The following is a 13,686-nucleotide window of genomic DNA, read 5'->3' on the forward strand; positions in this document are numbered from 1 at the left end:
CATCTCAAATTGAAACACTCCACATTATCTGCTGAGACATCAGAGAAAATGAAACAATCAACGGTTTCGGACATTGTCAATTCGACGAAATTGAGATTTTCATGACCTTCTCAATATGACGTTATTTCATACGTCATAGTAGATACGGTAGTATTGGATTAATAAAAGTAAAAGCTAAGCCTTAAAATTCCAAAGGATAAACTTCAAGTTATCGTATCATAAAAAAACATTCATTTGTAGGGTACTATAGATAAGGCCTTTACGCGTCAACTTAACTACCGGTTAATCGGTCGAATGATTTTCCGAGTAACCGGCTAGGTAAAACTGTTCGATTTGACAACACTAGTTGTAACACTAAACCAGATTGCAAAAAAAAACTTGGACCGGGGGCACCAGACAGATATCATTCTACTGGATTTTTCAAAAGCCTTCGACAAGGTACCCCATCAACGCTTGCTCTTTAGGATGGCAATGGCACAATGTGGGGTGAAAGGAATAACATTAAGCTGGATAAAGGACTTCCTGAGCAGTAGAATCCAGGCAGTTGTCCCAGAAGGACATACATCCACACCTTAAGATGTTCTATCTGGAGTTCCACATGGGACAGTCTTAGGTCATCTCCTAGGCCTGTTCCTTACTTACATCAACGACATGCCAGATTGTACATCTTCAAATATAAGATTGTTTGCGGACGACAGCCTGGTCTACTGGAAAATTAGAAATCTAGATGATGCAGCAACTCTCCAGAGAGACCTCACTACCAATGGGAACTCAAGCGGCAGATGTGTTTTCATCCAGAAAAGTCCACTGTCATGAGGATTTCTAACAAGCGTCACACCCTACAAACAACTTATATCTTGCACGGACACCAACTAGAAGTTGTTGATAGCGGAAAATACCTTGAAGTTACCATCACTTAAGACCTACAGTGGAATAGACACATTAACAACACCACCGGAAAAGCAACCAGGACCCTCCGTTTTCTCCGCAGGAACCTTGGTCGTTGCAAGCCATCTGTCAAAAACACCGCCTATTGTGCACTGATCAGACCATCGATCGAGTACGCTGTCACGACAGTGGGACCCCAATCCAACCACTTTGACCAAAGACCTCGAACGGATACAGCGCAAAGCGGTAAGTTTTGTATACAACCAGGATGTGTCACTGGACTATTAGACCAACTCCAGTGGGATACTAGTACCCTACAACAAAGACGAATGAACCAGCGAATCGTCCTACGTTATAAGATCCAGAACCAACTAGTGGAGGACCAACCAGATATCTACTACACACCTGGGGACAGCAGAACAAGGGGTAGCCATATAATTAGACAGATGAGAGCAACAAAGGAAGTTTACAGCAACTCCTTTTTCCCGCGCTCTACAAGAGACTGGAACTTACTGCCAGACACAGTAACAGCTGCAACAACACTGGAAGAGTTCAGGGCCAAATTAGCCAGTGTACCATGGACCCAGATGCAGCATAATCCAGCTTGCCAATTGGTACAGTGTGAATAGTTTTAATTATTTGGTTAATATTAACTTTTATCCAATGGAGAAGCCTCCTGTTTTAACGAGCGGAGTTATCTAATCACTAAAGCATGAGCTCAACTCCTTACCAAAAGAAGAAGAAGAAACAAACTCAAACACCTTTCAGAAAGATTATTTTTGCATTATCTTGAAAAGAGATAATTACAAATATCGGTAGGGGTCACTAAAAATGTCCCAGCTTTTCACATAATTGATGTAATGATTTTGTACCTACTTTTATGATTAAAAAAGTCATTTTAATCGAGGGAGGGTATGTATTTATTACTTTGTCTCTAAGAAACAAACACAAATACCTTTCAGAAAGATTGGTTTTCCATTATCTTGAAAAGAGATATTATAGAATTCCATAAAGTATTTTAACCCTAAACCAAATAGGAGTTGTACAATGACCTTATATGATAACGAATCTGAGAAAAAAATCATTAACTCAGGCATGATAAGTGTGTTATGAGTTGCAGATACAATATGGGTACACAAAAAAAAAGCAATAAAGCAATGGCAAAGTAAATGTTTAGGAAACAGAAACCCCGACCATAATTTTGACCAAAAACAAAATATGAAGTGCAAAATGGCATTGTATAGTATGGAATATGAGATAGTTTCATTTCTTTATGATAAGTAGTTAAGGAGGTTAGAGTTGTGGATCCAAAAGAGAAACATATCCTACCGTACGAACGAACAGAACAAAAGACGGACGGACAACCGGACGAACGGACTCCCCATCCCTATATCACTCCGCTTTACCATGAAAGCGAGTGTATACTTATAGATTATCGTTGATCATCTCAACGAGATTTATTTTCTCGCTTGAGCCGGTACGGCGAAAGCGAGAAAAGCAATCGAGTTGAGATGACCAATGATAATCTGTTTATCGCTATTTTACCTATGACGACGTTGTCAATTTCATGTCAATTTCATTAGCAACGGCACGTGCCCCCTTAGTTTCTAGCGATAATTTTCATATCACTCGACTTCGCTGAGAAAGGAAATTATCAGTGAGTAAGATCAAAGGAAATTTTCGTAAAATAGCGATAATTATATATATATATAGGTGATCTAATGATCAAAGATAGCCCCGATAGTTTTCTCCCCATCGAATTGTTTCATATTTTTCATGTCGGGGCTTTTTATAGCCGATCATACGGTATTGGTTTTCTCATTGTTGAAGGCCGTATGGTTGCCTATAATTGCTTACATTCACTTCATTTGAACTTTTGTGGATAGTTGTCTCATTGGCAATCATACCACATCTCCTTATTTAAGTTGATAACAACTGAAAATAAATAATGGCCTTGTTTATTCAAAAAGGCCCGGCTCAATTATAATGAAAGCGAGTGTATAAAGCAGTTGTAAGTCTGTAATTGACTGGTTTTGCTTTTATTGATAAAGTTGTTTTTGGATAAAATTGGCAACAGGCGGACTTCATCTAAGGACAAAAGTGTACAAATAAATATGTTAAGCTATTTATCGTCCCCACTTTTTAAACACAAATTTTTTGAGAATACAGAATATGATGTACTTACTTTTAGATCAGGTCTTGATAAAAAATTAACACACAACGGAAACATGCTTGAAATTAAGCAGTGTTTCACTGCCATGTTCTTTGTGTTTTTCGAAGCAGCAATGTTTTTGGAATGGCATTATACAGAAAAAAAAAACCAAGAATATATATATAGAGAGGCGTGTGACCCATTCCTTCAAACCGTTTTGACAGATTTCAAAGAGTTCAAATGATTTTTATACTGGACATTGGTCACTTCATTGGAAATTTAACTGTTTCACGTGAAATTAATGCACAGGTACAATGCATAACAATGGACAAAACATGTTCAACTACTGTTACAAGGCGAAAAAAGTAAGCCTTATCATGTATCTAGTAAACAATATGTTTTTAATCTGATATTTTTTTTTCTCATTATAGACAGTTTGCCTGGTCAAGATGGATTTGGGGTATTTAGCTCATCCATATTTTATATGAGTTTGACTGTCCCTCTGGTATCTTTCGTCCCTCTTTTATAGTTGAAGAGGAAGTTGAATGGGCCCTGATTTACAAATATTCAATTATCGATAACTAGTCATTCTTGCTTATGGATATCAAAATTTGACTACATGTACATGACGTGCATGTACACGAAATTGTATCAATGTGGAAACTGATATTAACCTTGAATATTGTCAATGGAAAACATTTTTATAGCACGCGAGCTTATAATTGACCTACATAAGCTTCAATTGTAGATTTATTGAACCTGATTTAATACCAAGATTAACTTGTACAGACATAACGGCATAAAGAATTCATAATGAAAAACAAGTTGGCAATCAATTTGTTGACATTCCAATATCTTCATTATGTTTACATCTTAAAAATGTAAGACTTTCCGTCCGTGAATTGTGTATTTTCTATTTTAATTAAAAAGCTATTATTTAAAAAAAAAAAACATTTTAAAATTGTGCCACTGTTATTAGATAGGTAGATTTTATCATCTATATCATAAAATCTATCACCTGCTGTCATCACGAAATATAGTTTTTAAATAAAGCGTAAGTATTTTTTGTCTATCCCAGAAGAAAAAAACCCAAACATTTTATTGATCTTTGTTATATAATTGTTCGGTCATTTGTTGAAGGTAACCTGTGAGAATCGTCAAATTTGATGAACACATTTCAATTTCGGTAATTGAACTTTAAAAATTATACTGTCAGTTTTTCTCATCGGTATTCAGTCCTGCTTGCAAATATTGAGATGGATATAGGGATGGAGAGTTGTCTCATTGGCACTCATACCACATCTTCTTATATCTATATAGTTGTTTAATGAGTAGTTTCAGGTCGTGTATAATTTTCGACGTGGTTAACCTTATTTGACCTAATCAGAAACTCGCATACATGACAAGTTTACTCGCGCTTGAAGACAAAATACTTTTTTGGTTTTAAATATGACAATTGGATTCTGAATATTTATGCGGTAATGCAATCTTAGTCTTCCATGTTAAAATTGCGCTTATGCAGTTGTCAGATGAGGGATTCGTGTTCGTTGGAGCCTGTTATATTTTTTTTACAATTTCGGTTAGACAGAAGAACAAAAATGAATGTGCAAAATATATTTTTAAGTTCTTAATAAAAATCTCAACAAAACAATAAACAAATCTTAAAACTTTTATAACATCACTCTGTAGCTTTCTGGAATTACAATTATAACCTTCTTGGTCTTCATGTTTGATACAAATTCAGTTTAATCAGTGTGAATTTCTCAGAGTCGGCTTCCTTTGGGTTGCTGAAAATAGAACTTTCATGCAGAGGTTATCTGTAATAGTTACATCCTGAGGGATAGGTGTGTTTTTAAAGGCCATTCAGCACAGAACATTGTTATGACTATGGTTTCCATGTCTATTGGTATTTAAAACTTCAATTCACTGACTGATGAAAATAACAACTGATATGACATTGTCTTTGAATTTATTCTGGCCTTCAACATTGAGCAAAACCTATACCGTATAGTTAGCTATAAAAAAAACCCTGAAATGACTAATGTAAAACAATTCAAAGTAAAAAGCTAACGGCCTGATTTATGTACAAAACAATAAACTTAAAGTTGATATACAACAACAAACGACAACGACTGAATTAAAGGCTCCTGACTTGGGACAGATACATACAAAATGTGGCGAGGTTTAACATGTTTGCTGGAACCAAACCCTCCCCTAACCTTGGACAGTGGTGTTACAGTACAACATAAGAACAAACTATAAAAATCAGTTGAAAAGGGCTTAACTCATCAGAACGATACAAAGCAGAAAAACAACTAATAAAAACACAGACTGGACGTGAAGACACAAAGTGCAGATCTGTTAGTACTCACAGTTACTGAAAGCTAGTTCAAAAAAGCCATAAAAACTAATAAATACAAACATGTTTGTGAGCACTCAACTCCTCCCCTAACCTGGGACAGTGGTTTAACAGCACAACATATGAACAAACTACAAATTTGTTGCAATTGGCTCCACTGAAAAGATTGCTACAAGGCAATAAAAACCATAGTCAAACGCACTGAAATAAGAGTTCTCACAAGTAATACTCAAAAGTTTCTCAAAATGTCCATAAACATGATAAAATAAGCTTTTTATTGCTATTTTCCTCTCCATTTATAACTTTTTTTGAATTTTGTATATTTATAGGTCAAACATCTTGGTTTTCATGATCATCAACAGGTCAATACTGAAGAGGAAACTTAAAGTTGATATTTTTCTACATTGTGTGCTTTTTTTTATTAATATGAAATAGAATGTGTTTTTTCCTGCAAAAAAAATAGAAAGTGACAACATAATTACTATAAACAAAAAAAGGAGTTCTATCATAGATGAACAAGAACATATTTGTGTAAATGCAACAACATAAATATTCATTGAAAGAAGGGACAAATGAAGAAAAAAATGAATGAGTATTTCGTTGTCGAAATGAACAGTTGCTTTGTCCACTCATTCACATCGCTCCATCCAATCAAAATATACAGAGAAAGATCTTTGAAGAACAAATTGCAAAAATTTGTTCTCTAAGAATTGTAGGAATATGTCTAGTGGATGGAATAATTTATACACCGGACTCTTATATAATGGATTGAATAGTTGTACACAGCAAGCTTAAACAGAAGAAAACTTAAACTTTACATAAAAAGTGTTTATTTTATTAAATCTGCAAATATGAACACAATTTATGATAAAAGAGATGATTTTTCATTTCTTATTGTTAATTATCCATTTTTAGATGGTGACGTTCCCTTGTCACCATCTTATGGTGTTTATATATCTCAACTTGTTTGAATCACTCGTGTATGTAACAACGTATTTGATTTTAACGAAAGAAATATCTGTATTACTGAAAAATTATTACACCAGGGTTTTCGATATCACAAACTACTCAAAGCATTTACTAAATTTTATCATCAGTACAAGGACATCTCATTCGTAAATATAAATTAACATGCAGACATCTTATACGTTCAGGTATTTAACATCCAATCTTTTATGGTAATATTCTATACAAAGCACAAAAATGTCGGCATTCACCTCAAAAGCTAACCAAAACTTTAAACAGACTTATTTAGAAGGGATATAGTTACGATACTGTTGTCAGGTCATTAAAGATTGCATATTTTGGTATTAATATTGATTCACTCATAGGGTCTTTGCATCGGAAATAAACACATTTATTCTAAAACCAGTTGTTGGCATGATACGGGTTATGTTCTTCTCATAAATTTTATGATGGTATGATACTAAACCCCTAACTGGAGTGATTGTGCTTGATTTTCATATGATGAAGACATAATCTTTCAATCAATTTAATTGAGGTCTGGAGCTGGAATGTCAGTAACTGCTAGTAGTCCTTTGTTAATTTATGTATCACTGTCATTTTGCTTAGTTTCTTTTGTTACCTTTTCTGACATCGGACTTGGACTTTTTTTAAACTGAGTTTTACTGTGCGTATTGCTATGTGTTTGTTTATTCTACATTGGCTAGAGGTATAGGTGGGAGGGTTGAGATCTCACAAAACATGTTAAACCCCGCCGCCTTTTTGCGCCTGTTCCAAGTCAGGAGCCTCTGGCCTTTGTTAATCTTGTATGTTTTTTTTAATTTTATTTCATTTATATGTTTTTGAGTTCAGTGTGACGTCCATTTTCACTGAATTAATACACATTTTTGTTTAGGGGCCAGCTGAAGCCCGCATCCGGGCGCGGAATTTTCTCGCTGTGTTTAAGACCCATTGGTGGCCTTCGGCTGTTTTCTGCTTTGGTCGAGTTATTGTCTCTTTGACACATTCCCCATTTCCATTCTCAACTTTATACAATATTATGAACACCACAAATGGTATGAAATTCAAATTGGTTGCTTATTTATGTATTGCAATGAACCATTACAAAGAAAACAATACCTCATGAAAAGAGTAAACTATAAACTGTGCTTTGTCAATTTATTCTTTTTTTAGGATCGAATATTTGCCAGAATATGAAATATTTTTTTTCAGTTCTAGTTTTCATAATGCATTAAACAAGAAAAAGATTTCAAAAAAGCACTTTTTTTTAGAAAAAAAATATGTAACACATGCCTATGACATGTCAAAGTATAATTTTATTTCAGTTAGATGATTTTATTTCATTGACTTCAAATAGAATCCTTAAACCCTTTATATTGTAGTTTTGTGACCAGCACTTCTAATAATAACATTAACAATTTTCTAAATGTAAAACAGTTACTTCCAAACAGAATTCATTTTAACAAACATGTTAGTGTATATTTATAATTTGAATCCCATGGAATTTTATTTTGTCCCATGGGATTTTTTTTTGTCCCATGAGATTTCATTTGTTCCATGGGATAAAATAAATCCCATAGGACTACAAAAATCCCATGGGACTGAAAAAAATCTCATGGGATTATGTTAGATACCATGGGATTATAAAATTCCATGTTTTTTTTAAAATTCAAATTTGAAAAGAACTTTATAGTCTAGAGCTTTAAAACTTGATATTCAATGAATCCCATGTTATTCTGCACATTTTGGTTATTTACATGGCAGCGTATCTTTAAGAATGTGCGGCGACGGATTTGCAAATTAGTGTTTTGCAAGTTTAAAGTGTTCAGTGTTGTATGTTTGACAGTAAGTAGTGTTTTAATCCGCTGCATAATTTCGACAAAACAATAAAAAGTTTCAAAAAGGCTGACATTTCGCATCTTTAATACAGGTTTAATCCTTGAATTCATGAGTTATAACTGATTTCAGGTATATCCCGACCCATGATTTCAGGGATAGCTGACTTTGCATTGAATATTAAGTGCAAGAATATGCATTTTCTATCGTCGATTTCTATATAGTAATGGTATCTATTTCTGTAAAAAGTTTTAAAAAAAAACATGTCTAGATTTTTTATAAAACTAGTGACAACTGCATTTCTAACAGTGGGAAAACCAGTGACATTGAAGAGTTCCTTCAGGTGGTAACGAGAGGACATATTCTCAAATATTCATGGTGGCGCTGTAATCAGCGTGTAAACAAACACGAAACCTGTTTCAGAAAATAGATCTATCAAAACACCTTATTGTTAAAAAGTATTTGCGGTTAAATTTCATCAGAATAAATTTTATCATACGACTGCAAAAAATGTATTACTAGTAAAATAATTGCTTCGTTATTGAAATATGATGAAGCAAGTGACGACCTCCGTTGACTTCCAAAAAACTGCGGGTATTACCCTTCGTCTGAAAATAACTGACACATTCGCATCCTAAAGCTTTTCATTGGTTGAGATATAACTTAATGTGACCCAGAATCATTGGGGCACATGACTATGTTTGTATAGTTTACGCTTGAACCGGGGGTCAATATTCAACATTTTTCTTACGTTTTTGGAGTTATTGCATTGCAAAATTGAGCACAAGATGTTAAATTTCCCAGTTTTAACCACAAAATTGATTAAGACAATAAAATGTGACCATGTTTTCTGGTATTTAAATATATCTTATATAAAAATGGTGAAAGGTTAAAGGCTTTGCTCCGTCATATGTTGATCTTTTCCCTGTTGCTCAGACTCCTCGTATCAATAATCTTTTGCAGTTAATTAATTATACTGCAGTGTTTAACAGATTTAGGTACTAATTTGAAACTGGCTGTGTTTATGGGTGAATTATCATAATGACTTCAGTTGTCTGGAAGTGTCTTCCCCTTTGTTTCCCGCTTTCAAGAAATTTCAGTGGGGGTAAAAAAATATTGTCCTATTGAAAATTTTATACAACTGCAAGGTGTAAACACTCAGATAATTCTGTTCAAAGTACAAAATAAAATATTCACACGTAAAGCCTGACATTCATTTATAGCAAACTATAATGGTGTTGTGTTCTATGCATCAATTTAGGTAACCAATTTTGTTATTAGTTTTAAAGAAAGTTCAACTCTTAAGTTCAGCTTGTGTAAATTGAACTCCACATTTTACATGGAAAGGGGATTCTGTATGAGATGCAATTTATTGGGTTTTTAATTGTATTTTATTCTATGGTTTATCTCACCACCTAGTTGTAGTATATATTTTCTCTGGTACTTTATGCAGTAAGTGTTTGCAAAACAAAAATTATGGAATGATCCCTACAACTATGAATCCATTATATTAATTAGGTCTTATTGCTCTCATCAATTGAATTTATATCACATTTAGCTTAACCAAGGCCTTTACACTTGGAATTTCATTTGCTAATTGTTGAAGACTGAACAGTAACCTATAATTATTCCTCCACAAATTGTCAATATGGATTTATTCCCAAGGAAAACTAGAGTTAACAAAATTGTTCAACCAAGACATTAGTATGATGATGCTAAAGTAATTAACATTAACAGTGGTATTTTTCAAATACAGCATTCATTATTTAGTGAAAATACCTTCAACAGGAATGCTCAATGCCAAGTACATACAAGTCTCAATACATGTTAGAGTTATTTGACTAATAGGGGCATTAGAAAAGCCAAATTGCTTCTACGGCCAACGTTGAAGATAGCATATCAATGTCTCGCTCTGATTTCAGTGATCCTGTTAGATCCACATCTTTTGTTTCACACTAATCTTTGTCCAGGTCTATCATGATGGAAATTTTAGGTACTGTAAATTCAGATAGGAAAGCGAGGTTTTTATTAATGCGATAATGTGACTGGGTGAGTATCCAATTTATTAAAAGGTACATTCTGATACCACATGTGCAGCAGGATCTGACTACTCATCCAGAGCACCTTGGATCACCTGTATTTTTTGTGGGGTTAAAGTTGCTTAATCTTTATTTTATTATTTTATTATCATTGTAAGGTGTGATTTAATCCGACTGGACAACATTGGATACAAATGTTTTAGACTGATTATTTTACCCTTTATACAGTGGAAGTGATGGCTGTTTTGGATTTTGGTGATTGAAATTATTTGTTAATGCTCGGTTTATCCAAAATAGAACACTAAAGCATACATCAGATTTAAATTCTATTCAACTAAAAAATAAGAAGAGGGAAACAAATTGACAAAAATGGAAACAAAAAATATACCAGCTACTTTATCAAACCTTAACCATTTTTATTATTTAATATATGAAAAGTATTAACAGTCCTTTCCAATATTCTATATAAAAATAAAGATGTGGTACATAGGGCGCAATACCGTCTTTCCCAAAACAACACATAATGACCAGCATTCACAATTATTGATACAATAGTCTTTCTTGCCAGACGAAAAATTCTTAACAGAGACATTTAAAATATTTATGTTACAAATTTTACCTTGACTTGCACATTCTCTTTTGTCGAAGTTTGTTTCAATTGATAGTCAAAAAGAAAATAATAAATTCAACAATTTATACCCTTAAAGTTTATAGCTTTCAATCTTGCTTCACTAAATAGGCTGAAAACAGAGACATGTCGCTGAAAATGATAAATGTTGCTGTGTTTATATTTGAATATATAAATGTTAAGAATAAACATAATGTAAGAATGAAACATATGTAAAAATATTTTAAATAATCAAAAGTTAATAAGATTCAATCAAACAACTTAAGACTTTGGATGTAATTAAAAAAAAAACACACACATAATCTAAAATTTAAGAAGCATTAATGTTAAAAAGTCCATGTAAAACATCATCTAATGTCAAATAGTCCTCAAGTCCTTAAATCCTCAAAACTGAAATGTTTCCTGTTGTTCTTCATTCCTATTATTATCTGTAAATATATGATATAAAGAAATAAAAATAATTTCCAACTTCTAATTAAGCAAGTTTAAGAAATAAAATTTTAGTCATATTTTAATTGTCAACTAATTATGCATTCCAAGAATGTCAAGGTTCACGTTTCAATTTGAGTGTTTCTAATTTTACTAATATAGAAATAAGGAGATGTTGTATCATTGCCAATTATACAACAACCCACCAAAATTCAAATAAAGTGGATTAAAGCAATTATAGACAACCGTACGACCTTTAACAATGAGAATAAAGAGCTACGCCATGAGCGCATGATACGCCCGTCGCTTTTTCAAAGAATAAAGTTCCATAACTCCTCAACGTCATACCAGTAATTTATAAAAAAAACTAAAAGGAGGTAATTTTACACTCAACTTTTTCTCAGCGGTTGCAAAGCTCTTTTTCTAAATAAATTTAGTTTTGAATCAGGATGACACAGTCACTATAGTATAGTAAATAGTCTTTTGATGTTCTAAGACAATGTCATAAAACTACGACAATGTAATTTACACTGTTCAAGCTTCACCCCACGCTAAACTTCGTTCAACAGAAAAGCTGATTGGACATTTGTGACAATTTATCACGCCCTCATAAATATGCGTCCTATCAAACGACCTTCAGTAAATTTTCATTAAATTATTTCACACATTTCTAAACATAACAGAATATTGAATTTAATTTATGTTGCATTGATCATGAACACATGCACTATTTAACAAAAAACACTAGCACTGTTGTTATCATAGTGGTTTTGCAGTTTCACTGAACTGGGAAAAAATTAAACTATTCCATGCTCACAGGTAACTTTTTCACTATTCAAGATAATCAAACACAATTATTTTACACAACCGTATTACATATATCAAAATATAGATGAAAATATTGACGCCAAAATTAAAATCTCACGCTGGGACAGGGGTTTTGATTTACTTCTGGTCTTCGGAATGCTGGATTTTAGTTCCGACATATCTAGTTATTTGATATTTTGGAAATATTTATAAAGAAAAATCAAGTTTTCCCATATATAACCAATTAAAATATAAAATTATTGTGATTTTGTAAAAGCGAAAAAACGAGGTCTGTGACTCCATTTTTCATTTTGAAATGTTTAAAGAAGTTTAAGAAAATTCTATCGTCAATGTTGAGACACATTAATTACCTTTAAGTCTTCTATTCCTGAAATCAACTCTGTTGCAAGCAGGAATAATACCAGACATCAAGCATAATATCAGATTTCAAAATGTTATAGGGATTAACATTGTATGCACTGAACTGTTCAAACAAATAAATCATTTAAACGGCAATCTTTTTAAAATTAGATATCTCACTTGCTCCCCCTCTTTTGTCACGATGCAAAAAAAAGGGGGGGGGGCAAGTGGATCTAATTCAAATTAAATTGACTAAGCCGGGATCAATAAATAATGTTTTGTATCCAAAAAACTAATGAAATACGCAAACAGATGATTTAATTACTGCTTTTTGCAAATTACAAGCAGAGTGTACAGAAAATGTATATTTTCCTTCACCCTGATTAAAATATTTTGTGAATCTAACGTTTACCCCTTTTTACACAAACGCGCTCAGTGCTATATGGTCGTTCCCTGGTGTAATATGTTGGAATTAGTTGAGTAGGTGTGTTATTCACACATTACAAAGTATTAACATGAATAACTCAAACAAATTATCTATTACATTTCAATGGCGGATTCAGCACTTTGAAAGGTGCGGGGAAAAGGGAGGGCACTCACTAGCCATCCTCCTACATCCTACATCCTGGAACAGATGAAACACATACATTTACTAACCTGAAATAAGGTTATGAATGAAAAAGACGTATTTTTCTCAAACATACATTTCGGGCCCTTTTATAGCTAACTATACGGCATGGGTTTTCCTCATTGTTGAAGGCCTTACGGTTACCTATAGTTGTTAACTTCTATGTCATTTGATCTCTGGTGGAGAGTTGTCTCATTTGCAATTATACTATCTTCTTATTCTTATATATTTCATGAGGTGATCTCTCGATTTTGTTTTGTGTGTTCGATTTGGTGATTTTGGTGATGTCTTCGTGCCATCACCGGATATCCGTTCTTTTTCATATAAAAACTTTTCACCTCATAACATTTGTCCTGGGTCCGTGCCTAAAATTAACCTTTGTTTTTTTTTCACAAAATGACGAGGTAGGTAATAGATTCAGGCCGGTAGAAAACGACGAATTGATGCTCGACCAAAACCGTACATACCGGTCAATACAATGAAAAAAGCAAATTGGGCAAAAAAACATGTAAATTCATGGCGTATTGGTGCAATGTTGAACACAGATGAAGAACGACGCAATCTACAGAAAAAATTATTTTATCTTACTGATGGTGA

The sequence above is a fragment of the Mytilus californianus genome, unplaced genomic scaffold (genome assembly GCF_021869535.1).
Source record: "Mytilus californianus isolate M0D057914Y unplaced genomic scaffold, xbMytCali1.0.p SCAF_4, whole genome shotgun sequence".
NCBI classification, from domain to species: Eukaryota; Metazoa; Mollusca; class Bivalvia; order Mytilida; family Mytilidae; genus Mytilus; species Mytilus californianus.